The following is a 26,778-nucleotide window of genomic DNA, read 5'->3' on the forward strand; positions in this document are numbered from 1 at the left end:
TGCTTTGACCTCTAAGTCAGATTTCAATGCAAATTTCATTATCCTAGACTTAGTGCATAATTTTAAAATGTAACTATCTTGCCATGTTTTGTGAATGGGTCAAAGTTGAGATTGCTGAGCAACTTTTTACTGGGACTTATGGCAGTAAGGGGATTTGAGAATTTTTCATGTTGGCACAGCAAATTCAGCACATTACTTGCAATTGGGTTTGAAATTACAGCCTTTTCACTTAGAGAGGAAATCTTTTATCGTACAGAACCTGCTGAAGTAGTGGATGTGAAATGAATCCTTCCTGTTCCACCATTTCTTCAGAAAGAAATAGTTAAATGTTTCTGCTGCACAGGCTCTGAGGCTCCTGAAAGAGGGCATCTCACAGTGTTTCTGTCTGTATCCAACATAAGGAATAGAGGCCAGCTGTCCAATCTTTCCATCATCACTGCCATCGCTCACATTCTGAGATGAAACAAAACTAAAACAACGAAGAACAAGTATAAAAGGCTTGAACTGCATTTGAGACTTATGTCAAAAATGTTTCAGTCCTCAGGTAATTTGCTCAGTTCTGGCTCTTTTCGTATTTACTTCAAAGCTTCAGTGAAAATGAAAGGATAGAAAATGGCATTTAGGTTTGCAGATAGCTGTAGTCACATTCTTGTGACTCGATCTGGCCTTGTTGAAGGGTGCCTTCCCCTTAAAAGTCCAGAGCTGTCTACACATCATGAGGAAATGTCTTGCATCAGGGCAAGTTGAGGATACAACAGACCTACTATGTCATGGGCTTATATCTGTTTTCCACTGCTCCACCTCACTGCAGATGGTGGTAAATCAGTGAATTAAATTGGTTTACCTAAAGGTAGCATGTGGTCTTATCAGAAAATATTTTAACTGATAAAATAAAAAGTCATGCACAAACTTAAAATCAGCAAAAGAAAAAAAAATCCTATAACTTGCAGTACGCATTAAATAAAGTTTCATGTTTTCTGTGTTGTGTTAATACTGTTAGTTTGTACACACAAATTTTTCCTAACATACTGCAGCCCTGTCTAAGCATGTAATTGGTTTTTAAGAGTGTTTGAATTGCAATATTCTGACATGAGATCACAAATGTGAAATGCAGAAAAACACAACTCAAAATCTACATTTCCTACTGGCAGTGTGGGGTAACTTGTATCAAGACTTTTGCCTTGTTCAGTTCAGAGTAGAAATCTTTTTCACTTCCTCGGTCTCATTTTTCATTTGTCTCTATTTCATAGTCAGCAAGAGTGGGATACTTACCTGATTCAATGCTACTTTGTTGTATATAAGCTGGCTTGTTTAGCTCTCTGCATAGCTTTCTGGTACTGCCTGTAGCAGCTAAATACTACCAAGTGTGTGTTGCAATTGATCCAAATGATTTCTTCGGTCTTTTAAGTGGACAAAATGTGGGGGAATTTTCATTGAGATGACTAGAGGGATTTGCGTGGCATAAGGAGCACTTCCATGCAAGTTGCAGTATTTGTGATAAAGTTCATAGATGACAGAGTATCTGAAAAAATGTCATCTGTGTGAGAAACATAGAGCTTTAAGTATGAGAAAATGAGTAAGATATATAATTGACTTTAATATATATGTGTGTGTGTGAGAGAGAGAGGGAAGAGAAAAGCATTGTTATGTTATCATGACTGGTTGGCTTTAACTGATACAATTGAGGTTTTACAACAACCTGGACAGGGGTATTTTCTCAATTTTTTTAAGGAATGTAAAATGGCAAATGTTATTTAATCTTTATCACATGTCACTGTTTGCCATTAATTGCTTGGGGAATGTCTAAAGTATCAAATGGTGGCCAAACACTGAGTTGTATAAGAAAATGTTTTTTATTTTTTAAATCCCATTTTAGTTTAAAAGTTTATGGCTGCTGACACTCTAGAAGTTAGGTCAAAAGGAGCATTGATAAAAGTTAAAGTATTGTACTGAAGTATTGTACTGTATCACTTTTTCTCTTATAGAATGTAACTGTTCTTGCTAACTCTGCCACAATTACATTTTATTTATAAACAACCCAAATGCCTGTTACAATCAAGCTAAATATTAAAAAATTGAGTGATGTGAGCCATAGAGGCTGCTTGTCACAGGAATCACTTGTTTAACATTTGTACAACAATCTGCATCCTTTGTATCCATCACTTTGAACTGAAGGCAAAATGAAACTGTCTCACTCTTGGACTGAGGTAGACAGTTTTTTTCTTTTTTACCATCCCTAAGACAAATTAGGAATGTAGAAAAGCTTTCACTCAGAACAAAACGATGATTATAGCAGGTAACAGGACCTCACATTAATCAGTGTTTTCAAAGAAAAGGCCTCGACCTGTGCCCTTTGTCTAGCCTAGTGGTAGGTATGGCTTTTTCCCCAGGTTCCTTTCATTGTCAGGGCATTCTCTTTCTGTGTAATACACTCTCTTGGAGAGTGTTTCTCTTTTCAGGCAGTCCTTCTGCATTGATCAAAACCCATCCAGAAAGCCACTGTAGAAATCTGAACTTATAATGACGTTCTTTTATATTTTCTTACAATGAACAATGGCGCTCTCAATACTAATGGCAACAGTACATAGATGGAGGCAACAGTGCAAAGAGTTGGGGGTAAATAGCCATTATTTGCAAGACTTGCTGTTTCATGTCCTGGAAAAAAAAAAAAAGAAATCCTGTCTTCTGCAGCCAAATCTTTACTACCTCTTGTTGAAAACATTCAAGGCCTTTGCAAACCAATGCTGAGATGAGGAAAGATAAGCATGGATTAACATTTTTCTTCTTTTTGGAAGAAAACATTAGTGACAATTAGATGGCAAAAGATCTTAGTTCTCTATCCCTCCTGAATGAGAAGAAAGAGCAAACATTCTGCTGGATAATCTTTTCTTGGTTTGCTGGCCTTGACCTTTAAATCAATTATCCCCCAAATACCAGGCTCGAGAGTAAATGATGGGACCTGAATGTGGCTCCATTGAATAAAAGACTCCCTCTGCTGCCTGAAACACACATCACCAGATGAAACAGAATGCTTCAGTTTTTCAGTTTTGTCCCACTTAAGTCTGTCAGTGATGTTTGGTTTTTTGGGTTTTGTTGGTTGTGGGTTTTTTTTTGTTTTTTTTTTTTTTTTTTGTTTGGCTGGGGTTTTTTTCTTTGTTTCATTTGGGGTTTATTTATGTCAGTCTTCCTTCCTCTTGCATGGAGCAGCTCCTTCCAAGAGCATGTTTCCAGGTGCATCCCTCAAAATATTTTCCACCTGTCTCTCTTGTTTCTTTTCCTCTGTTTTCACCCTCAGAGTTCTCTAAGGCATTTGACTCCTTTATCTTCTTATACATGTCCTTTCCTTCTACTCTTACACATCTCCTGCCCCTGTGGATGTTGCTTTTGTTAATATGTTTGAGCAAAGGCACCATGAGCTCCTCAGATGGTGTAAGTTTTGGTGAACAATGAATGGTTTCCACCTGCTTCAGAGCTGTCAGGAGAAGGTGAGACCAGTGCTGGTCCTGTCATATCCTTCTCCCATACAGGGCATCCGGCTGTCTAAACACTCCTAGATATGTCTAGCAGACTCCTTGTTCAGGATTTCTCACACAGACACTTTATTTTCAGAGTGAAAAAGAAGGAATAAGGTACTTCTAATAAACCGTACCATCACAGTATTTTTTGTGCTTTTATATACAAGTAACTTCTCAGATCTGGTATTTTGTCGTGCTGTCTGATAGATGAAAACATCTTGAGAAATCGCCCTGCATAAAAATTCAGTTATTATTAAATATATTATTTATAATTATATTAATTAGATGAAGCAAGCAAATTTTGACTATTTTTATCTTGTATGATTTGTACCTTTGCATTCCATTTTCCTACAAGTAAAAGAAATACAGACTTACTAGAGAGCTAAGATTCAGATGTGATTCTGGAAATATTATAAATAACCCTAATTATGAAAACAGTATTATGGTGAGAGCCAAAATAACTTGAAGCAGTTGTCTTCTCACTGACTCATTTCCAGACAACACAGTTCTGTACTACTCTGAATTTGACTTTTCCCCTTCCATCTTTCCTTAATCCCCACAATAAACTATGGAAAAGGACTTTGTGTTTATTTGGGGGTTAAATTTTGAATGGACATGTTGTCCTCAATTTTGCTCAGATGTACTCCTAAGTGGCCTCTTAGGAACCTTTTCTCCACACTTGTCTTCTGAGAAATCAAAATTCCTTCTCATCCCACTTGCTTCTCCTTCTCTGTTGCTTTTGTTGCTGTTGTTCTTTCTGCACATCTTGCTGTCCATGCCCCTGCTCTTTCTGCTTGCTTCCCATTTATTTTGTTTGTATTCAGGAGAATGAAAATGACTGCATTTACATGCAGCATGTGATCTTGTATATACTCATGGGTGTGGAAGTTATACACCTTTCAGTCCACCAGAAATTTGATTGCCCTCAGCAGTTTGTTTTAGCTTTTATGTTTGTATTTTTACAAAATATTTTTTGGGTAAAAACCCATCAAAATAAGAAGGTACTTCAAACTTGCACTATGTTCGGGTAGCTGCCTACTCAGGTTTTATACATCTGCAAAGTTCTGCACTTGTAAGGGAAAAGCTCTGAAAGCAGGAAGAGGTCGTGGACCAAGGCAAAGGGAAGGGGACTCAAGCTGAGATGAATAGCCAACCTTGCACAGGTATATTTAGCATTTCCAATGGCAAGATGGATACTAGCTGAATTGCTAAATCAACTGTTTGATTAGTGCCTTATGGTTATATGGATTTAGCATAAGCATATTAAGAGAACTGCTGATTTAACATTTAGCAGGCCATAAGGTAAATAATGTGACAAACATTGCAGTTAAGACAGCTGCAGAGCAAGCACAAAGTGAGCAGTTATCCCTAGGAAGTTTTGGAAATGTGTCACCAGGAACAATGAACAGTCAGCCTGGACAGAGTGAGAAAGTACAAAAGACCACAGGACATGATGAACTGAAAGGATTAAAAGGCTCCTCAAAGACTAAGAGGTGAGATCAGCAGATGAGGACCAGCACTGAAGACCTCATTGATAACTGAATTTCAGCATCAACCATGATTGGGACACACATAACTTGCCTGGCTGTCCTGCCACACCACGCGGGATGTTTCTGCAGTCTTGTGCTGTGAACACAAGCCAAAAGCCAAAGGAGGGATCTTCCCTCTTTTGTTTTGCCTCAAATTAAATGATTCAATTTCAAGAAAATTAGTTCCCCAGAACAAAGTTATGCAGGATGTAGTAATGAAAAGCGATATTCCCTTAAGCCTTGAAGTCATCCAATTGAATAATAATCCATAGCATCATGCTGTATGATGAATTTATGTCTACAGAGAAAGCTGACTTTCCAATATTCTAATCTTTCAACCTTTTTTTTTATCTGCAAAATAACAAAGCTTAATGAGAATGCAAATGTGAATACTATGATCTTCTCCTCTACATTTATTAAGCAATTTTTTTTGATGTCAGGGCATCAAAAAAAGAACATAGCCTAATAATTGCTTTGATTTTCCTCTGATTTTTCCTGTATGTCTTTAATGCTGTTTTTTGATTTTCATAGATATTTACTATCATTTCTCCTCTATGCCTTCAAAAAATTAGGGTTTTTTTCAGAAAAATCTTTAACTGTGAATCAATGCAAGAATTATAAAGTACTAAAGATAAAAATATCTTCCTCCACCTGTCCTGCTATTGAAAAATTTCGTGGACCACAGGAATTTTTTTTCTGATCATGTTGTAGATTTCTCAACACACAGCAAATTCTTACTTTCTGTGGTGAAAGAAAAGATCAGAGGATGAAGTTCCTTCCATTAAAAAGTGATGAAAATAGGTCCATATCAGGGCTCATGCCCTGAATCAGAATCCAAATCTAAATAGTCTTTACATTACACACATGTTTGACTTAAAGATTTTAAAATCAGTCTATCACATATTCTATCACATATTCTCTTTTCTTTGGGGCTGTATTTATACAGTTCCACATACCTGCCTGCAAGCGCTGTTTGAGTTTCACATGTGAAACATAAATCTGTGGAATCCATCAGATTATTCTGTTAGCTGTGATTTTTTGGAGGGGAGGATGTGTTGCGCTCTGCAGTTAACACCAATTCCTGTAACTGATCTGTGAAGAAGCAAGCTCAACAAATAATTTTATTCAGAAGTAGTTAATAAAGAACTCTTAGGGGGTCCAATTGATGCTGTTGCCAGCCAGGTTTGATACCAAGGACAAGTTCTTGGGAATAAAGCAAGTAAATTTGTGCCTCCAAAGACAGCATCTCTGACTAAACAGGTCCTTCTATAGTTATGCAGACTCAAGAATTCCCCTGCTTTACATTCACTCCTTTGAAATGTCTTTAGCATTCTGGGAAAGACACAGCTTGAGTAGCTTTTTCCTGCAAAGTATGTGATAACCCTGGAAAATTTTGCTTACATTTATTTTATATTTTAAAATAGAAAGAATGGTCAGCGAGAAGATAGCAGATCCATAAGTCATCATCTTTTCAGGAGTAAGCCTGTTATTTGCAGTGTTGCTGGGTAATAAACTATAGATTTTAAGTGTAGATTACTACAACTTAGCTTTTTAAACTGCCTTTGCATGCTTTGGAAGAATATGTGAATCTAACAGGGTGTCATGTGGCCATCATATCAACCAGTTTCCCATTCCCCTTATGCTTTTATTCAAAGGACTCGCATTTCTCATTCACAGCAAGAGAAAAAAAATCCCTCAGATAGTTGCTTTTAATTAAAGCATCCTTATTTTCTATACAGACAAAAATGACAGCACGTGTAGCTGTGTTTAATAACTACTGTTTCTAAAAAAACCAAAGAATGCCTTATTGACTGAAGTAATAGGTTATTTTCATCTCTGGATGAACTATCTTTTTCTTCATAAAAATATTTTCATTATCTTGTACTGTGATTGTATTAGGTGAAAGAACAAGATTAACAACGTCAAAAAATTGCACTATCCTTTATGGAAGTAAGTCTGAAAAACTTTTGTTCTGGTTATAGCTTTAAAACACTAACAGATGCTTTAAAATCCTAATTCTTGTTCCGATTATGATTGTAGAACCCTAATAGTTCTTCTAAGGTCTGGCTTCACCTTACACAGCGTTACGTGATAACCTGAAACTACTAAGGAGAATTATTCTGTAGGTATAGCTGCTTTCAAGAAAGTCTGCATAGTGAAAAACTTGCTTGTAGAATCTACAAAATATTTTAAATAAGTACCTTTAGAACATGGCTTTCCAAAATGAAGTGTAAAAGTTTTTTTTACCCCAAAGCAATCAGTGGATCAGCTTTGAATTTTCAATAATATTAATAAGAAGAGAGTTTAAAAAAATCCAGCCACAAGTAAATAGAATATGAAACAGAATATGAAAAAGTACAAAAATAAGCCACAAGTAAATAGAATATGAAAAAAGTACAAAAATAAGTAGTTTCATATTTGGTAATATATGCAATTTAAAATCTGGAGTCCTTATCTGGATTCTAGTTTGTTATTTGGAACCATTTTATGGGATTATAGAATGACTGTAGCAAATTGATCAACCTGCATGGCAGATGATGCTCAGGGTATGAGATATCACCTTAAGTGCAGCATTATGAAATCAAAATTATATCTAGTGGGTCTTTAAGAAGTTCTCTGATGACTGTAGTAACAATTAATATGAGGCCAAGACAGCAGGTATAATGCTTTGCTATGGCCAGTTACTAACTTAGTCACATTTTAATTTTAGTAATACTTTAATTTTTCTGACTTTATGATGAATAAAGCATTCTACTTTTTCCCTCTATTTTATTTTTTTTCTGCAGTCACTTCTCTTCAAGCTTAGTAATGGCTATTTTCAGCAGCCCTTAATGATGTTAGTAAGACTGCAACTACTCCTCATACATGAAAAATATCATCAACATTCCCTGATGATTTAAAGCCAAAATGTAGAGTCTGTGGCAAGTTTACATTTTCTCCATTAGGGGGAATCCTTACTCTATCTTCTGAAGGTTTCAGTTTCTCCCGAAGTACCTTAAAGTTATTTTTTACATTAAGAATTGCTGAACTCTGTAGTTCTGATTCTGAAATCTCTGTTTCAAGTAGTGGTCAGATCACTGATGCTTTGAGTTTAACATTGAGTGTGTGTGAGAGGAGGACTGACTCCTGTTGATCTGTGCAAGAGCATTGAATTCCTTTTGTTCTCTCTGTACATTATTGGCAGTTGCATGAAAAGCATAGTCCTTGCAAAGAAAAGTCAAACAGTTCAAAGACTGATCAGGAGACTCCTTTCAGAATATGTCACTTTTTGAAGGAGTCAGCATAGTGAAGAGTTCAGTGGCAACTACTATAAAAGTTCTTTCTTCTGACAGCTTTATTTTTTAGCCGCCTCTGTCTCCATCACTTGAGCAATTCAAAATATTCTACAGAAAAGCAGCATCCATAAGGAGCTTATTTGCTTAGCCAGTTGGAAAAAAAAATCATAATTTAAAAAAGTACCTTTTAAATTGCTCTGATGGTGGTGAATCTTAAGAGGGGTGCTAAAATTTAGCCTTGACTAAAGATTTTCACCTTTTAAAAATTAGAAGTTATGGGGCAAAATCAGTACTTTTGCATAACTTCAAGTTTTTTTCCTTTTGTTCCAAATAGTAAAAGATCATTCACTGTTTCATGAACTGAGAAGCCGTTGCTGAACTAGAAAACAATTGCAGTGTACATTGTGTTGGGTTTTTTTTTCTGAATCTTGGAAGATATTTGAGAGCTGAATATGTGTTTGGGGAGCAAACTTTTATTTTATTAAGTAGGGCTGAGTGAGTAATGAAAGTAAGAGATAATTATACATTTGAAAGGGAAGTGCTGTCTCTGTGGGGAGAATCTTTTTGTTCTTAGAAACAAGATAGGGAGGCAAAAGCAAATGAGAATATAAATGTAATATAGCTAGTTTTCAGGTGAAAGGAAATTCAGTTATAGTTTTTCTACTGGCAGAGCAGGTGATCAGAACAAATCAATGCTGAGCATATGGCAAAGTAACAATAATTACTCTTTGTAACTGTTATAGTCAGTGTCTCCACATAGTTGCAGTCCCTGTACTTGAGGCTGAAAGGGCCAGAGAAGGCTTAGGTTTGACCTAAACTATACAATTTCCACTTTGGGAACACCTACCTACAATATCCATCACAGGCTCATTCAAGGACAAAATGTTACCATTTTTAGTGTTTTAGTTCAGCTGAAGCTAAAAGAGTTGTAGGAGGGAGGTACTGAGGAAATCTCTTCTTGGAATCTGAAAGGCTAAAGTGACAGATATCCAGTGATGCCAATGAAGACTTCAGAACATTTCTAATAGACAAAAAAGGTGTTGCAAAGCTTCAGTAAAGTGACATAAAAAAAGGAATCTTCAGATAAGTTCCGAATTTTAGAAAAGTGCTTTAAGACAGAGTTGCAAATGTTCAAATGGAGCAGAAGAATTCCACATCAGCAACACCAAGCCTTAAGAATGGGCAATTCTATCAAGCTCTCTAAATACAGTAACAGTAGCACTCAGGGCCCTATAGCCTTCAGGCAGCATCAGTTTTCAAAACTAAAAATTACATAAAAAAAAAAAATCAAAGTCTTTTGTTCTGTCTGCCCTCTGAGTACAAGTAGTTGCAGACAAAATAGGAACTGGGCCTGCCTATGCTTTTACAGAAGTCAAATTATCCTCAAAGGAAAATAGAAAATATCAGTACATCAGTATTGTGCCAGGCCCTGATTTAATTACCTGCCTCTGTCTTATGGGGAAAACTGGGATATGTGTGGCTGAGACAACAAACAGGCCAAAGTTTGAAGTAAATTCTTTAGTGACTTCTCTTTTACATCTCTAGTGTGTTCATGTAGCTCATGTGACTTCTATACTGTAAGTGCAAAGAATATTTTTTGTGCTGTTATTTTATTTTCATGTTCCTACAATTGCATTAGTTTTTGTTTAGACATCATAAAGTGGTGTCTTAATACAGCAGAATAAAAACAACATATTGAAAAAAATAATGAGAGCAGTGGCTTTAATATACTCCATTTTTCAGAGTATAAAGTGAAAAGAATAGATATTCCCTTTATGTGAAAGATGCATGGTATAATTCCCAATCATAATTTTTTTGTAATTATATGAAAATTTAAATGAAAAAGGTAATTATTATACTCAAACTAACCTAGCTCCTGTGATTATAGAAAAAAGGATAGTTGTATTATGTACTTGAGTGAATTAAATTGTGCATGGAAATAAACAGGAGATGATATTCAAGATTCACACTGAATTCTTGAAGGGTACAGAGAGTGTCCATGGTAGATCAGATTTTATCTTTACAAGATATTGTAGAAATTTATGAATATCTAGTATTTTACAGCTTGTTGAAGAGCTTATACTTGTTTCTTTTGTCTTGGAAAGACTTAAAAAGTAGTGCAGAGTACACAATTATAACTAAGGAAGAGTGGAAAAGAACTGACTTATTCCAAAAATGGTCTTGACAGCCAACTCTGGTGCTACTGTTTCCAATGCAATGTGTTTTACTGTAAGTGATAGAGGGTGTAGATTGAGAAGCCAGAAATGTAATTCATAGAACTAAAATGTTTCCCAGATAAATCCACAAAAACATTTTCTTGCTGTTCTGTTGTTTGTTGAGTTCATAAGGACTGAAGATTTCTGCCTCCTAAGGGAGGGCCCACTTGGGGTGTTAGAAAAGCAATTCCTGCTGACCTTGCTTCCAGCTATCAGGTGCTTTTTCATCTTCATTTTCATCACTACCTCTGCCATTGTTTGTGTGATACTTTTTTTAATAACAAAACAAGAAAAGGGGCCAGAGGAGGCTGCAAAGACTCTGATCTTTGCAGAAGTTGTGACCAGAGGCAGGAAGGGAACATGAAGGCAGCAGGTAAGCAGCAATCACAACGAACGTAGTTCAGTGCATGGGTGAACAGACAGGAGTTTATTGGAAATCTGGAAGTATCTAACAGAGGTGATGGCAGAAAGTAAAGGTGAGGGAAAAGTGAAGGCTGAGTACTCTGCACAGAAAAAAAGACACAGCTTCTTTTATTTTTTTAACATAGCCATCTTTTATTTCAGAACAGAAGCAGGAAACTACATATAAAGAAAGTAGTGTTACTGTGAACTCTAAGAGCAACAACTGCTGCAGTTGGAGGATTTGTGACATTTATGTCTTCAAGGAAGACACCCAGACTACTGAGAAAACAGCAATACCATTACAGATATGGAAGTGATTAAATTATTTGAACACAGCTATGATTAAAAAAAAAATAAAATCAAACTTCAATGACTACATGGTGGCATAGTGATGCTTGAAGAGCTGTAAGCTAAATCTTGGCTGCATTATAAGCTATGTGACCTCAGTGTTTTCATGCTTATGTAGAGACATCCATATTAATTTTGTAATTATATTTTCAGAGGACTGAATGATTGACTGAATTAACAGCTTATATCTTCTCTTTTTACTAACAGTTCTCTCCATCACTCATTAGTCTTTTTAAAGCAAATAGATCTTTGGTGACTTGGTAGATGGAAATGTGTCACTCTGTGTCAATATTGAATTGGTCTCTCCATAGGATGACATGGTATCTGAACCTGATTAATGACATGGCACACAAGCCAGTACTTAATTAATAAAAAATAATGGTGTGCAGAGACAATGTGCTGATGCAGAGGGACTGTGTGGAGCTCAGATGAGATGTATGAAATGGACATCTTGCATTCTGTTAGACAAATCCTTGAGTTTGCAAACTGAAATATAGGCAGTAATCTATTCTCCCCCAGATTTCAGGGACTCTTGTCATTTTTTTCTGCTGTTAGAGGTACCACAAGTTCAAAAGCCTGGACCTAAATATCTTCGAACTATTTAATCCCCTTTTCATTTTCTTTGCATACTTTTAAAATGGAGATGAAGAATGTTTAGCCAATGCTAAGATTATATTTCAAAATTTTCTCACAATGGGTTTAATGGAGTCTTAAAAAGACACATATTGAAGTGATTACTGAAGCATTAGAGGAATTTATAGTAGCTTTAATAGACTTTAGTTTCAGCTGCATTCCCTAATTTATTTTCCAGTTTCTGAATATTATTTTAGAAAGAGGAGTGTTACCCTTATGCTTCCTGTTGTGCTGTAATGCTTTCTATGTATGTACTTTGACTTTCTACACTCAGAAAGCATCTCTGGGTATTTTTTTAATCCATGCATTTGATTTGCCACTCTGACCCCCCTTCTTGTTGGTGTCAGTCTTCTGGAGAGAAGAACACTCATGAGCTCTGCTATGAGTATCAAGGCTCTGCAAGAAGGGCAATGTTGTGTAGTGATGAACTTTTTAAATATTTCAAACTATTTTTTAATATTTTAACTATTTTTTAATAGTTTTAGAACTATTTAAGCTTGAACGCAGCAACAAATTTTCCTTACTTTACATCCGGGGAAAAAGTGCATATTGGTTTTGGCATTATGAAAACAAGCAGGTGCTAGGCAGGACACTCCATCTTGCCTTGACTGATGGAGAGCAATTCTACTGAAGAACATTTGAAGTATGAGGGCTTGTTCAGGGCTAATCCCAAGGGAGGTTTCTGGAGTTAAAGATAGCTGACCTTTAGCATAGGCCATCTCCTTAGCAGTCAAACAAAACAGCCTCAGTGACAATAGAGTAAATTAAAATGTAAAGCTTATATAAAAAGATAGATTTGAATTGGAAGTATATTCATGAAGAGAAGGAGCTGACACATCCTTTGATGTTTGACTGTGCTTACTTTTAATGGCCTTAGTGTGAAACCCAGAGAAGACCTTCCTTGAATTTCTAAGAGGTTAATTTACTTGTAACATGGGATGAAATTTAGTCTGCTTCTTTCATTTAAATAGGAGGCCTTTCATTGTGTTGCTGTGGGTAATTGATTGGTAACATTGAGATGGAAAACTCCCAAACAGGTACTACAATACAAAGAGTACTGCAGCAAATAGCTCAATCAGTGTGCCTGTGTGACTCTCCACATACACACAGTAGATGTTTTCATGAATTGAGCAGAGGCAAAACCAATGTAGGCTTTCAGAATTTGATGATGTTGCTTTTTGAAGCATGTATGTGCTGCTGTTATGAAATGCAAGCCCTGATAAATGGCAAGGTTAATGATCAGGAAAACTATGTTTTCAGATTACTGATTTCCTGCCTTACTTTCTAGATTATTTTTTTCTTCCTCTATTCTGCAGCTTTTGCAGAAGTGTGTAGTACCTTAGATATGAGCTGCTAATACTGAAGTATGGTACTATTCATCAGAGGAACAAATTCCTCTGGATGGGTGACATACTTGCTCTTGACTTGTTTAGAGTCACAATGTTTTTATGCAAAGGGTCATTGCATCCCTTTGTAAATGTGCTGTGTCTGTATCTGATGCTAAATACATATATATTTGAATGTAAAGTGTCTGTGAAGCATATATATCTTGGATAAATATTTAGATTCCCTTCATTAGTCTCCCTTTTTAGCTGTTATTCATGATACTAAAGTCAGCCTGAATGGGTACTTGTTTATTGGCTCGTTATTTACAGAGTTGACTAAATGAACTTACATTTAGGCAACAGATAGTGCAACTGAAATCTCTCTTAGAACTAAATTTTCTGGATAATACTTTATATAAGTTCAAGTTACCAACTAGTATCAATATTCATGTAAGTAGTGACAGATATGAACAATTCATCCTAAATTTTATACTCTTTCCCTAGACATGGTATTTCATCTAATGCAAAATTTAGACTCACATTTCTTATTTGCCAAATATCCTTAAATATTAAATAAATACCCATGTCTCAGATGGTGTGAGCAAACCTAGTATTGAAGATTTTTCAACTGAGGAAAAGAAATAATGAAGTTTACTTTTTGCTTTTTAAGTTTAAACTCTACTCACTAGACAGCTAGAAGGCATTAATTATAGTATCAAACATGCTTCCAAACCTGGTTTCAGTAGGTCCATGTCTTCATACTACACTTTTATCTATTAAGTTAAATGTTGTAATAACATACCAAAGTAGTTATTGATACTGATTTTGTCACTAGAAGAGGCTGCTTATATAGCTATGCAGGTAATAAAGTAGTACCTGCACAACAATAAAGTGATAATTGTGAAGAGACATTTTTAATTTTAAGAAAATTAATAACTTTTATGTTGCTTTTTGTAATTCCTAACTTTTTGTTACTTGCTGGTGTGGTGAGTATGTACACACAGAAAGCATGTGGCTGTAAAAGATGCAGACCCATGCTTTTAAGACATTGTGAGTGTTGGTGGCTTCTGCCAGTGTGGTCATCTGTGTTGTCTTCCTGACAATACATTTTTTTCATTTTGCCCTGGCTTTTTGCCAGATTGAGCTATGCTGAAGAAATGACTCTTGTCTCTTTTACCAGCACAGTTTGTAAGTGCTGCATTGGATTGCTCTGAAAGTCTCTGCTGCTACAGACCTGATCTAATTCACAGAGGAGTTTATAATATTGGTATCAATAATAGAAGGTAGATGGGAAGGTATTAATTTCTACTTTTCAGTCCTTGATAAACAAATATAAAAATATAAATGCAAAATTTTGAGTGAGCTCATCTTAATGAATCTAATTATGTACCAGATACATCTTATGCATGTGTTAATAGGATTTTAATACCTGGCAGTAGTTAAGACTTTATTCAATGAGGCATGAATGTGACTTTGATTCAAAGAGCTGCCCTATCATGCTAATAAAGTAAAATTATAGGCTGTGTAAATATAGTCTCTGTGCAATATAGATAGTCTTTACAGAGATGCTGTGGTTAAAATTTATCTGATACTTGAACCAGTAGCTGCATTCAGAGGTAGGAAAAAACCCACCTGAGTGCATTCTTGGTGCACAATTCCCCATTGTTTGGCTACAGAAAAAAAAAAATCTGTTACTCGGGGTTCGAACTGCTTTCCCATGATGGTTTATTTTGTACTTTATTTAATTTTGCTCCATGACTGTGGGGTTGTATTGTTGGTGTGGTTTTTTTTTTTTTTTTTTTTGCTCTCATATATATTTCTTCTGTTCCTCTGTGACTTGAACTTCTTTGTCTGTATTTCTGAACCTGTCTAACCACTATCCTGTTGCTGGATTCACTGGTACTTTTATAAGGAGGGGAAGCAGTGATGTACTTTTTACATGTTCTCTTTAGCCCCAAAGACCATAATATTTCTTGGAGAGTTCAGTTTTATAGTGAGTTGATGACCAAGGAGAAATTTTTCTTTAAAGATTTTTGAGTTTATTTGGGATCTGGGAGAGAAACACTATTTTAATCTTACATACAAAAATAGGAACTCTCCTCTCTAACTTATAACTCTCACCTCAAAGTGTATAGCATTCATTTCTAAGAGCTTGCTCCTAACTCTAGTGAATTCAAGAGATGCTATACAGTACAACTCTTTATTTTAAGTTGTTTCAAGGAATACTTCTGGCTTTTGCAAACCATGATCTTGATGCTGTTTCTCATCAAACAGGTTAATTTGAATAGATCTGTTGTATGAGAATTTTAATTTTCGTTATCTTGACTCTCCTGGCAAGGTAATCAATAATGATACTCTCCATCCAGACAGTGACAAAATGAAGTATATACTCAGAAAAATTAAGATCTTGCACATTGTGAAATCTAGTTCAGCCTAAGCTCCAAGTTAGAACAGTCACAGGTCTGCTTTCTTACTTGAGCATTTAGTTCCTCAATTTTTGTTTAATTTGTCCATTTTGAAATATCTAGGTTTAAAAGATCTAAATTCAAAGCTTACTGAAATCAATGGAAGTTTGTCTCAATTTTTTTAGTGTCTCTTTTCAATTTTATTCACTCTGAATTAAAGTTTAGTGGGGTTGCTTCCTATGGTTTTGATTTTACTTGAATCAAATTTCTTTTGTGGTGCATCTTCAATTCCCTTGAAGGTGGGATGCTTTTAAAAAACTATGGAGTTGGACTCCACTTCTAAATCATACTGAAGGAGAAAGAGAATTAATGGAATTTTATTCAGTTGCGTGCAGATATTCACCTGAAACGTGTTTGCTGCTGACAAGCTTCAAAACTACTGAAACATAACTGCTATCTGTTCCTCTTTCCTTTTTCCCCCTCTTATTCTGTCTCATAAAGCAATCAAATCCTGGTTTTGGAGTCTACCTTGACACGCCAAGTGTGTCACCTTCTCTTTGCTGTATCTTCTGTGACATAATCTTCACATTCAAACACTTAAAGACTGAGAGAAACTGAAAAACTTTGTTCTAGTCTGCCTAAAAACTGATAAAAATGCACTGTACAGGTTTTCTATTCCTTCTGTGATTGGTGGTTGATGTTTCCCCCAAAGAGGATGATGAATATGAACTCTAGTTGTCTGTTAAAGGTGATGGTTTTGCCTCTGCTAGCCACAGTTTCCAGTTTTTAAGATAGCAATATATTCACTTAGTTAGCTCTCACTGTATTTTAACGTATAAGATTTGTGAGAAGATCAGGTGCAAATCATGCTGATAGTTTTGGAAAAAACAAAACAGAAGAAAAATGAGTTACTGTGATTTCAGAACAGGGAATTTGTGGAACAGTGGATTGAATCCACAGTAAGAAGTGCAGTAATTGCTGCTGATTTCATTTGCATATTCTGTGAGGTAGGACAATATGTAGTCATGCAAGTGATGCAACTTAATTCTTATGGTTTGTCCCATGAGTGTAGAAGGAAACGAAAAATTCAGGTGTATTGGTGTATTCCATTTTTTGCAGCAAAGTGTCTCCTAAGTGTCATGGCTCTACTAAATTACTGCTGAACTACTATTACACTAGGATAGATCCTCAGAACTATTTTGTCAGTTGCTACAAAAAAAATCATGCTGGGTAGGTTGAGAAATATATCTACAGAGAAGTAGTGAAATTCAGGTATTTGGAATTCTCTCCAAGTTTGGGAATGGAATGAACTTTGGAAAGAATGGGCTCTTCATTAGTTTCCTTACAGGAGGGTTGGATTTTTAAAATTCCCGTCTTTCAATCTCAGACATTGCTCTCATGCATTTTCCTGAGTACAAGATTGCTTACCAGCTTTTAGCTAGAGCTAGTCCTGCCTCTCCCACATCCTTAATGTAATCTCTTCTGCCAGAAAGCACACAGCCTTGCTTTTCTCTGTTCTTCTCTGTTTTTCTCCTTTTTTTCTTTTCTTTTTTTTTTTTTTTTTTTTTTTTTTTTTCACCAGCAACTGCTTTAACTCCAGTTATCCCTGTAGGGGATCTTTAGCCCTTTTCCCAGCTTTCTCTAGATTTGTCTTTATCTCAGCCCTACTTCTCAATTGCTCTTACCCCATTACTAAAGCTGTGCCAGGGATGATCTTTGCTCTTCCAAGCCCCTTTATTTGTAGGCAATACAAGAACCTTCCAAAGCTCCTTCTCTTTCTTTGCACTACTAAAATTCAGGGAAGATTAACACCAAGTCAAATGCCACAGACCTGTTCACGCATATTGGATCACTGTGACTGAAGAGAATCATGGGTGAGGGGACACTGATGCACTGGAAGGGCTGAATCGATTACTTGACAGGTCCTGTTTGGCTTTTTTTAAGAGCTTAAAGTGCAAAACCTGATATTATCAGTGATTTACTCCATCACATTTTCTTGCAGGATGTATTTATTACGTTCCCTGTTTCCTTATAAGATCAAAGCCAGTTCATGTCTCATGTTTTCAGATATATTGGTGTGTTCATGAGCAGTGCTTTCTGAAATGTCTAGTGTATTCCTCAAGGTTTGCTTCCCCATTGACACAGCCCAAGCCTATGTGAATTCTTTGAAACACATGACACTCTGTAGGCCATCTTTGAAAATTTTTTATTGCATGTTTTCTTGCATTTGCAAGGGTCATATGCTTGTGTTATCTTCAAATTTTATTTAAAAAAAATTATCATCATAGCATAGTTGAGCCTTTTAATCTCTTCTATTATGGTCAATGTTGATAGACATAAAGAATGCAGTCTCTTCTGATGCAGAGACTGTTGGGTTCTTAGCCAATCTTCAATTTTCCATATTTTTAAAAAGTTAGTAAGTATGTTCTTGGAATTCTGATGACAAATTAAATGGAACATAAATCTATTTTCTGACTTTCAGACTTCACATAACATTAAGGACCTCCCCAAAGAATACTAAAGGGTTTACTGATAAGATTAATTTCCATTCTCTTCTTATTGACTTTTGGTTTTTTTGTTGTTTTTAAGAGCCAGTGCAGAATTCAATATCATAGACTGCAAATTTTTATACGATTGATTAATGAGCTGGAGATGCATTTCTTATACTTAAATGGCTGAACTTTGATGAAAGAACTAATTTTCTTCAATCACTATTTTTTTCAATATAATCCATGAATATTTTTGCTTATAAAACCACTGCTATTGGTTGATCAAGTTTTTCAGGAAGCTAAAGACTTTTACATCATGGTAAATAGCACTGATACTGTATGTCCTATCATTAATATACCTTCTGAATATCAATAAGTACACTAATAATGCATATCTTTATATTTTAATAGCTGCTAACTTTTTGGATTTAATTTTGGAGCATGGGTCAAAAAACACAAAGAGATTCAGATGCTGTTCATTTGCAATTCTTTTCTCGAATACATTTGTCATATATGTGGGTATGTTCCAACACACTTTCCAAAACAATCAGATATTGTACTTTTAAGTGCTCAAATAAGGCTTCCTTCTTCCACCCCCATCTTTGAGAAGAGTTTACTCACTGTGATTTTGCTTTTCCTTTTCCTTTTTATTAAGCAAAGGGTAGATAAAATGCTCACATTTTATTGTTAAATGTAACCAGAGAAGGTCTACAATGATTAACAGCTTAAGGAAAGCAATAATTACTAGAAATCTGTGACTGGATCTGTGAATCTGTCACGAAAAGAAGTGAATTTTGAAATGTATAAAGCAAATTATTCTACTCCATTTTAGTATTAAGGATAGCTTTTAAGATATATCGTTGCAGTAAACATAATGCAAAGTTTTAACTTACTGCTCACTTGAAATGGACTGGGATTTAAAAAAAAAAAAAAACTTAAAAAACCTCAACATCTGCCTAAAACCTGTTTATTTTGGTATCCTGAGTATGGTTGGACTATTTGACGTATCAGGCTTTATAACAAAACGTCTACTAAATGACATTGCACTTTCTAATGATCCATGAAGATCATGAAGAGACTGCTATAAATCATATAGGAAGGAAAAACAATGTTGTTCATATGGATGGAGAAAACACAGGTTTAAATCCAACTATGTGATGCCCTCAGATAACTCTTCATCTTCTGATTCCTTCTGGTAAAACATGCTGTTTTGAAAACTTCACCTTGACTGATATCTTAAAAAATAAATAAATGGAGTTATGATTTGCTGACTTTTGCCCAGAATACAGCTAAAAATACTTGAGGTATAAACATGTCCTTACAGAAGGAAAGGAAAATGCACAGTTCTTATGAGAACTCCCTGAGGATTCTGTCTTAGCCTTTGCATTCACATTGAGCATTGAACCAAGCCCCAGCAATGGGCTAAGTTTGGAATGGCTGCAGCTGTTGGCAGACTCCAGCCAGGGAGTAATTTGCTCACAATCTTTTACATTCAGTGTGCCTTCTCTCTGTCTGTATTCCTGTAAGCCTATTTCCTGGAGATTTACAGCTCCTGTGCTACTTGAGCTTAGTGTGAGCTGCCCAGGGTAACAGCTGCATGTGCTTCTCTTAATGGTTTAGACTCTAACATGTGAGTAAAGAGGAAAAATATTACCCAGCCAATTTCCTGGAATTACTAGGTCCTTATATTTATTGTGCATGAGCTACAAATGACTGAATAATGGATATTAGCTGATAAATAAATAAAAAAATCTAGTAAAAGGATTTTATTAATATTTAAAGTTATTCTCACTGTGTTTCGGACATAGGACCAAGCCCTGATACACATGAATCTCGATGTGAAGTTTACTTACTTAATTTCACTTGGAGGACCTCCTCATAAAGTCAGCCTAATCAAGGGGCAGAAAGTAGTTTACAATTCTTTGTCCTTCTAATGCATGCCGAAACACTCAACATTTTCTGTAGTAAGTGCAAAAGACAAATATCTACGTATTGGCAAACAGTGTTTTTAGATACCTCTAGGGGCAGGTTTAAGGCTTTTTAAGACCTTTCCAGCTGTATGAGTGTACCTTTAGATTCTGGAACAGGATTTTGGATTCTGTAATCAAGTTTTATAAGCTGTTTATAATTTTATAGCTTACTGGTTTTTAGCATGGCCCAATGGAAAGTAATACACTTAAATTAATCATATATTTTCTTTCCTTCGGTTGTCTCCACCAAAAATTGCTGAAAAACTTGCTCACAGTATTTAAAGACATTTCAGTTACATAGGTATTTAAATATAACAAGTCCCTTTAAAAGTACTCTGAAACTGTTGAGAAGTTGTTTTAGTTGCAGTTCTGTGATTTGATTCAACTGTCTGTATCTGGAGAAGCAACCTGGAATAATCATCTGGAGAATACTGCATATAAGAATTGTAAATCAGTCCTTGTGCTGGTCCATGCAGTAGAAGGTTGGGGAAGGTGGGACTCTGAGATCAGAGGGTCTGACGTTTGCAAGGAGTTTAATGTGTGTCCATGAGAAAAAATGCCAGCAGCTTTTTTCTGAGTAATTTTTACACAAGTAAAATGTGAACAGCACTTGGTGGTTTTTACTTCTGCCATCTGAAGTGCTAAGGCTTTGTTCTTAGAAGTTGACGTGGTACGTCTAGAAAGTAAGAACTTAAATGTTGGTCTGAGGTTTTGAATGAGCCAGAGTACATTTTGTGTGGACACAGAAGAATTAAAAGCATTTTTTTAAATTGGAAAGTTAGTTGCACTATCACAGTGTAAAAAGTTAGTTACACTATCACAGAGAAATAGCCTTGGTTACTCAGTGGAAGAAGTGATCATCATGGATTATGTGACTTAAGCAGTATATATCCATTTTGTAACAATCACAATGCTATTCACTGAGCAGGTGAAATACTGACCTATGATACTATTGATAAAACTTTTCTAACTCAAAGTATCATTATCATGGACTGTTCCCTAAAAGGAAAGATAGTTAAGAGAAGATGAAAATGCATGTATTGTGCTCAAGCTATGCTAACAGATATAAAATGTTAATTAGTGCCTGCTAAGATGCTGGTGTAGTGAATTGGATAACATGCAGCTAATTTCTCCAGTTGGAGAGCTGCTTTATGCTGGAAGCCAGTGCTGATCTGCCATATTCCTGAAGCACTGGGATCTGTGCTGCTAACTGCCTTATAGAGCTGATAATGAATTACTAGGGAAATGAGAACTATGGCTAACTCCAGTCTCTGGCACTTACCCACACTCTTGTCATTTCCATTTTCTCTGCCTCCTGTAAGCAGAAAGATTTCAAGAGATTTTGTAAAAAAAGCAACTTACTACACTGGTGCTCTACTAAGGTGAGTAAATATTGTAATTAAGATTAAATTGTGAAAAGTAAATAAAAATATATCCATGATATATGGATATATATCTGTTGGGTAAGCCACAGACCAGAGATAAAATGAGAACAGATCTTAGTGATAAGATGGGTGAAAAGACAAGCTAGGTGGAAAGGCAAAGTCCAAACATGCAGGTGGAAAGCAGGAGGCACTGGTGTCTGAATCTTGGATGACTGGGCAAAAATAGAGGCCTCTGATATGAAGGAACCAGGATGAAACCAAGGCTTTTTCATTAAAAGCTTTGCTTGAAGGTGGCTGCTTTTTACTTGCTGACCTCACACTGCAAATGAGCAAACCTGTCTAATGACACCACACAATATGGGATTATTCAGCTATATCATAATAACTTCCTATCTCTTGCTTCATCTGCTACTCAAGGTTGCCCATTTATTTTAGAGTCTTAATGTCCTTAGGTATGGCTATTACAAACTTTCAAGCTTATCTGAGAGCCTAATATGCCCTGCAACAACTTTGTGAGACATAATACAGGAGACTGAAAGAATTCAACATGAAACAAATTGGATTTCATATGAACATCCAATAGTAGCTAATAATCTTGTTTCCTACCAATTCTTTTAGCAAGTCATCCTAAACCAACCTGCATTTTTGTCAAGATGCTAAGCTAACATAACATTTCAGTATTTTTTTTAAATTTAAAAGAAAAGTTTATTTGTCATTAAAATTCAATGTGTGTGTTCATTTTGGGGGTCAATGGATCCAAATGAGTTTGCAGATATATTCCTTCTAAATGTGCATTTTGAAATAGAAACAGTGTTTTTTCATCAAAATGAAAAAAATTACATTTCATTTAATTTTAAAAGGCATTTTAGATATACTGTTATGATCGTTATGGTAATTTTCATAACAGAAACTGTTGGCCAGCAAGATTGACCCAGTAAAAATAATTCCTATTCTAAATACAATGTGAACTAACTTGGAGGAAATGAATAGGCGATTGGGTGAAGGATGCTGCATGAACATAGTTGAAAAGAACCTTTTCTGTGAGAGAAATTCTGGACATCAGTTGATGTTTTCAGTGCTTTTTATTTCATGGTAGCAAACTTGAAAGTTCATTACACCATCCCCTTCCCCCCCAGTTAGATTTACAGGAGGTGACCCCAAGGGCATTTTTACCCTTGAGACAGACCTGGTAGATCTTTAAGGATGTTTGATTAATGTGATTCCTTGCCTTTATAAATGCTGAGTGGACTAAATGAGAATTAGAGTGATGATACATTAGTGTTCTTCATTTTCCACCACTGAGCATGTACAAACAGCATTCTAATAGCTCATTGCACAGCTGTAATTTAATATATTTTAGTGATCCTTTGATCTTTGACATTTGGGGTCTCCATATATTGGAAATAGCTTAGAAGTACTTTATTTCTTATAGGAATGAAAGCCAAACATTTCCGCACTGTACTTTCAAGGCCAGAAATGGTAATGTGCTGATCACTTCTGCATCAGCATCTGCAAGTTGCATTTAGCAGAAAACTGATGGACACAAAATTCATATTGAAGCAAACAGAAGAACTCAGGTTTGGAAAAGAACTCATGAGTTAGTTGCAGTCTATTTTTCTGGGTGGATCTATGTCATTACTGTGCTGAATATGGTGCAAATAACAGTTCCATTCATGGAACTTAGACCACCCAGGATTCGCCTGAACTAGTTTCTTTTATTATTAACAAGGAGTACTTATTATCTTTGAGTCTTTAAAATGTAAAGACAACAATCTGCAGAGTCTTTTTTTTTTTTAGAGTTCTGTCTTGTTCAGCCTTGTTGAATATGAAATTCTTTTTTTCTTTATTCCTTGTCTCTGGTCACCAGAAAATTCTGGCCAATCCCTCTTTCCTCTTGCAGCTGTACTTTACATTGGTTTATAATTCATATGAACAACTTTTAGACATTTTTGACTCTTGAACCTTAGTTTTTTCCCCTTGATTTGACTGTACATGAACATTGATGGCATGAGCTGTTACTTGCAAGAAACTTTAAGCATGTAGTATTCTCTGCAGATACCAGAATTATGTGTGTTTCCTGGTATACATCCCTCTTGACTCCTCTTCCATAAAACCCTTAACAGATCCAAAATTAATCTCACTACTTAGAGACTTTGTGTTTTCAGTAGGTATTTGGGCATTTTATTTGGCTAAAAGAGCAGGCTTTTAATGACCTTGTGTAACTGCTGGCTTTTTCTTTGGCATTGCTTAGAGCTGCAAAATATTCCTAGGGAAAAGTATCAAGCATTCTTACATAGTGACCCACTGAGGTTTTCTTCCATATCATATACTGTAGTAACCATGAACCCTCCCAGATATCTTAAATGAGTGACATATTCATATGCTGATTAATATCCTAGTCCTATTTTTAATAATTTATTTTTATTTTATTTCCATTTGCTTCAGGTTTGCAACCACCTGTTTTGATCGTTCACCTATGGTAACTAAATCACATGGTGAATTGTGACTAAACTAATTTAAATTTCATTATAATGCAATGATAATGCTTCCTTTGTATTTTCATAGCTTGCTGAAACCATAAAAGCTATAATTGTGTGCTGACATGAAATGGGTCAGGACTTTCAGTCTGTAAATTAACTTATGAAAGTGCCATACTATTAATGTACACCAAGGGTGCTGTATTATGTTATAGCCATGCAAAAGATAGCTCTTGATAAACTATTCCATTTTTTCTCAAAAGATGTACAGTCTGTATCCATGTCATGGTTATATTCTGATGATATTCTTCAGTAGACTGCTGAGTCTCACATTTCACAGCTCTAGTATTCTTCATGGAATGCATAGGCTTTGATTTCCTCTTTCACTTCATCTTCCTAGTCTGGAAGACATTACACATAGCTAAGTTAGCATATTTCTTAGAATGAATAAAGCCCATTTCCCTTCTTTCGCATCAAAAGCAAAATGTTTTCTTGCACTTTGAAAACTTCTGGGTCCTGATCCTCACTAAAAAAAGATGCAGTTTCTAAACATACCTGTCTACCTTTTGTTAGTGACGTGTGAATTTCCATTTGATGGATATGATCAAAAGTAGTCATTAAGCGTTCTTAATGATTGGTCTACTCTATATATATTGGAAGAACAAACCTTGTAGAAAAAGGCTACCAGTAATAGTTTTTCTGGAGTTTGTCTTTCACTTCAGAGGGTCAAAAAAACCTTTGATTCAGCTGGTGAATAAAGGTAATTTCCCAAGGCATGGGAGCTATTACTTACTTCTTTTTTTTTAAGCTTTGTTCCTGTATTTATTTTATTTGACAATCTCATTTTCCAGGTTTGTTGCCAAAGGCTAGAAGTGTCCTATCCTCCTCAGTGACAATCTCCATCATTCACTCCTCCTGAAGGTCCTTGTGAGAAAGAATACCAAAAGATCTCATGGCTTGTAGCAAACAATGAAGTCACACATCTCTAGTGAATTAAGTAGATGCAGGTGGGGATGTCTCTGATCGCTGTTTAGTGGTGAAATGAATCATATCAAAATATCAGGCAATTGAGCCAAAGATGTCTGCTGTATTTTAAAAGATATGTACAGGTACACTGACTTTTAATTTAATCGTGGCAGAATGCTTTTACACTTCTCTGTAAAATGAGCAACTTTTAAAAGTGATGCATCTTGCTAAGTGAATGTCATGAATTTAATAAGCCTTTGACTACAATAAGCATTTAACCTGTTGGTATGAGAAACGAGTTACTGCCTATGTATCTCAGGTCTTGCTCTAATTCAGATCTGAGCATTTCTCATACGAAATGTAAACTATTCCACTGCATGGTTAATAATCCATATTTCATAGAAAATGTCATAATAATTATGCTTATCTTTAAGGATTGCATTTAAAATCTTCTTTCGATTTCCTTCTTCACCAAGGTCTGTGCTTTGCAGCATTCCATACTTTATGCTTCTTTTCCTCTCTGCCTCTTCATGCTGTGTCTTAGGTTGTAAGCTCCTCTCACAGCATTGCTACGCTTAGAAAAACAACTTCTCCTCCTCTGGAGTGACCACTTTTGAACAGATTTTTAAATACAATCATCTCCACTGGCCACTAGCCATACTTTAAGATGAATCTTAAAAAAAATCAATTAAAATATGACCTAGTAAAATGAAGGTCTTTGTTTGTTGGTTTTAAAAAATATTTTGTTTTCCATTTAATTTTCAAGCCTCCTGGTTAAAAAAAAAAATCCCACTTTGACCTGTGTGTCAAACACAGTATGCTTCTAGGTCTGTTTGCCTGATCAAGGAAGTTCCATCAATTTGATTTAAAAGAGAGGTATTTCTAAATGTCAGATAATCAGCTGAAAGTACTTTCATAGGAATCAGATTTCTGACACTAGCCTGGGGCTGCGCGGCTAGAGAGGAGGAGGGTCGGCCTCCTCAAAGGCCCAGGCTAGCAGGCCAGCACCGCCAGCAGATCGGGGGCACTACTCCTTGGAGCCGTACTCCTTGGAGCCGTGCTCCAAGGCAGCGCCTGAGGAGAGCACCCTGCCCGTAGCAGCCCAGGCTAGCAGGCCAGCACCGCCAGCAGATCGGGGGCACTACCCCTTGGAGCCACTACCCCTTGGAGCCGTGCTCCAGGGCAGCGCCTGAGGAGAGCAGCCCAGGCTAGCAGGCCAGCACCGCCAGCAGATCGGGGGCACTACTCCTTGGAGCCGTGCTCCAGGGCAGCGCCTGAGGAGAGCACCCTGGCTGTAGCAGCCCAGGCTAGCAGGCCAGCACCGCCAGCAGATCGGGGGCACTACTCCTTGGAGCCGTGCTCCAGGGCAGCGCCTGAGGAGAGCACCCTGCCCGTAGCAGCTGCGCCTCCTCCTTGGGATCGGCCGTGGCCGCTTCTAGCTGCGTCCGGCAGGAAATAAAGAGAGGACGCTCCGCTTGGAGTAAGTCCGGGTTTAATGCAGATCCCAGTGAATGCAGCAACAGAAGAGCCCTGAGGGTGGGGCAACAGTAACTTAGAAAGGGAAGGGGGTGTAGAGGAGGAACAAGTGCTTGGACGAATGGGGTTACAACCGGGAGTGGGATGATACAGACTGACATAAGAAACAAACCTATAGGAACAAACGAGGGAGGGGCCCTGGCCCCAAGGCCGATCACCCTGTACCCTGACTAGAAGGTTCTGGAGAAAGAGGTGGGGGCGCAGAGTGACTGGCAGGGCACCAAGGAGGAGTTCAAAGAAAAGATACATTGGTTGCTGCGGCAACCGGGGAGGGAACTAGAAAGAGATACAATGGTCACTAAACAAC

The sequence above is a fragment of the Molothrus ater genome, chromosome 4, assembly GCF_012460135.2.
Source record: "Molothrus ater isolate BHLD 08-10-18 breed brown headed cowbird chromosome 4, BPBGC_Mater_1.1, whole genome shotgun sequence".
NCBI lineage: Eukaryota > Metazoa > Chordata > Aves > Passeriformes > Icteridae > Molothrus > Molothrus ater.